The sequence below is a fragment of the Echinops telfairi genome, unplaced genomic scaffold (assembly GCF_000313985.2).
Source record: "Echinops telfairi isolate 266 unplaced genomic scaffold, ASM31398v2 ScPeMD7_655;HRSCAF=1070, whole genome shotgun sequence".
Lineage (NCBI taxonomy): Eukaryota > Metazoa > Chordata > Mammalia > Afrosoricida > Tenrecidae > Echinops > Echinops telfairi.
This window is the reverse complement of record NW_022104553.1, coordinates 35,770,943-35,774,230: the sequence shown is the minus strand read 5'-3', so window position 1 is coordinate 35,774,230 and position 3,288 is coordinate 35,770,943.

Genomic DNA, 3,288 nt, shown 5'->3' with positions numbered 1-3,288 from the left:
ACCAAGGGCTCAAGTAGAAAGAAAATGTTTTGAGAATGATGATGGCAACAAATGTACAAATGTGCTTGACACAATAGATTTATGTATGGATTGTGGTAAGAGTTGTACGAACCCCCAATAAAATTATTTAAATAAATGAAGATGGAAAGAACACACAGAGTTATGGTATCAAAAGAATAGGTTGACATTCAACCATTTCCAGAGTTAGCATAGGACCAAGAACTAGTATTCCTGAAGGAAGAAGCCCAAGCTGCACTAAAGGCATGAGAGAAAAACAAGGCTCTGGGAACTAACAAAACACTGGAAGCACTCATCAAGAAATTTGGGAGACAGTTACCTGGCCAACCCACTGGAAGAGATCCATATTTATGACCATTCCAAAGAAAGGTGAGGCGATGCAACAGAATGGAAATTATAAAAGTATCACTGATAACACCTGCAGGTAAAGTTTTGATGAAAATATTTCAAAAATGGTTACAACAGGACATCAACGGTGAGCTGCCAGAAATTCAATGCTTGCTGAGATGAGATAGATGGTGGATGAAACAATAAAATGGCAGAGAGATGTTTATTTGTGTTTTATTGACTAGGCAAAAGCACCAGAAAATAAGAATCCCTAACAATGTGCTGGTTTTCAAATAATCCTCAGCAAGTACAGAAGAATTCACCACATTCTGGGTGATTTGCTCAAGCAGAGAGCTTTTTTGCAGTTGATTGTTGGTCTGTTTCTGAGACCCTCATTGCTAATCTTTCTTTATATGTTGTAATATGATACTCCTTAGTATTGGTTTATTAAGCCTTAGGAACCACCAAAACACATACGTAACACAAAGCAAAACTGGCCTGCTGGAGCTTTTATGTAAACTGAACTAAACAAGCATCAAGAGCAACAGAGAATAGTCAGATAAAGGGGCAAGAAGGTTTTAAAAATAAAAACACGGCAAGATTAAGAAAGTATTGGTGTTTTAAAAAAAAGAAAGAAAGTATTGGTGTTATACAGCAACACATGGAAGTAAACGCTTTGGGGCAATAATGGAGATGCAAGGAGAACAATGTGGTCATTCTGGGAGATCTGCTGTGAAGCACCAGATAACCAGCACGTGAAGATGATCCAGCCTTATAAAAGGCTTTCCCACCACAGAAGAGAAAGCAGCAAGAACAAGGGAGGGAGGGAGAACCCTTGGCAAATAGCAGTTGGAAAAACTATGAAAAGTGAAGCCATGCAGGATTCCAGTGGTTGGATTGGATCAATGCTGGGAACAAGGTAGACAGTGTATTTGAGCTCGTTGTGGGATCCTGGACTCCTCATATGAGTGGAATGTTGGAGATACAGTTGTGGATATTACTCACAATTTAGGCACAGATCTGCGTGTGGAAACTGTTAGATCCAGTAGCTTGGAGTTAGAAATAATAAACTCCAGGGAAATGAAGTAGTCAATGACACCACTCATAAATTGAGTAAATATGCAAATGATGGGCTCAAAAACAGACCTCAGGAGAAAGGAAAATATAATTCTGAAAGTGGAAGAGGAAAGGTTGATGAGAAACAAAAGATCCATTGGAGTATTCAGTCTCCTGGAGAATGAATGACCAGGTATCCTAAAGAGAGCCTTCACTAAGAATAATGCCAGCAATTTTACTAAGATAAAATTGAGATATTGTATTCCACCCCATTGCCACTGAGTCAAGTCCAATACACAACAACCCTGTAAGACAGAGAAGAACTGCCCCACTGGGCTGTAATCTTTATGGAAGCAGAGTGCCGTAAATTCAAACTACTGACCTTCCAGTTAGCCCCAAATATTTTACTTATTGTGCCATCAAGTCTCATTAGCAATATAACCAAAAGTAAAACTCACTGCCACTGAGTTGATGCTGTATTAGACTGAAAATTGTCATCTCTGAAAGTCATCGTGATTTGCCAACAATTTAGGATGATATTTTGAAATACTGTGAGGTTTTGATGTTCCTTTCTCTTAAAAGTAACCACTTTCTAAATCATGTATAAGTAGTACTTGCAGTGGGCACTGAGTACAATATACACTCAGTGTTCTGGTTCAGAGTTCTAGTCAAGCAAAGTGCTACAGTAGATGATGAAACTTGATGCTTACCTGATCATTTGCCTGGGTTTTAGCCTGGATTCCCAGTTCCCATGCCTTTCACCTCATTTGTCCTCAAAGCTCATGTCCTTCCCTGAACCTAGCTTGTTTGGCTATGTTCCGAGTGCCTTTATCAGCTCTCATCACTCCCCTGGGTATCCAAGCTCACTGCCTATTTCCTGTCTTCACCAGCTGTTGGTGGGATAATATCATTAATGTGGAGTCTTCTAGAATCACGGCAAAGCTCCAGCTCATGATAGATTGCTACCCACTGTCTGGAATGTCCAGCTGTCACACACCACCTCATATACTGGACATCCATGATTTCATTTTTACTAGAGGCAGACCTCAGTGTGCCATGCCCCTGGAGCATCATATACTGCACAGTCATGCTTGATGGAATGGCCTCTACAAGTGGGTTAGTGCTGCTACCCAACCTCTACCGTAGACCATTCGTGGATTGAAAAACTCAATATAGTAAAGGTCTCACTTCTGCCCAAGGCACTATCTAAGTTCAATGCTATCCCAATACGAATACCACCATCCTTCTTCAAAGAATTGGAAAAACAGATGACCAACTTCATATGGAGGGGGAAGAAGTCCAGAATTAGCAGAGAACTCCTCAAGAAGGATAAAGTGGGAGGGCTTGCTCCACCTGACTTTAGTATGCACTATGCGGCCACAGTAGTCAAAACAGTGTGGTATAGCCATAATGACAGATACTGAGATCAATGGAAAAGAGCTGAAGACCCAAAAATGAAAACATCAGCATACAGGCTACTGATCTTTGATAAGGGCCCAAAAATGTTAAATGGGAAGCAGATGCCATCTTCAATAAATGGTGCTGGAAAAAATGGACACGTAGCTGCAGAAAAATGAAGCAAGACCCTTACCTCACTCCATACACAAGAATAAACTCAAGGTGGATCACAGACCCTGAGATAAAACCCCAAACAATTAGGGCCATAAATGAGGGAATTGGGACAAACCTGAGAACCTTGGCACAAGGAATACATAGGCTATCAGAAATAGAAAAGAATACAAACGTAGAGGAGTCACAAAAAGACAAGTGGGACATACTGAAGATAAGACACCAGTGTACATCGAAAGAATTCACCAAGAGAGTAATAAGAGAGTCCACCGACTGGGAAAACATCTTTAGCAATGAAACATCAGACAAAGGCCTTAT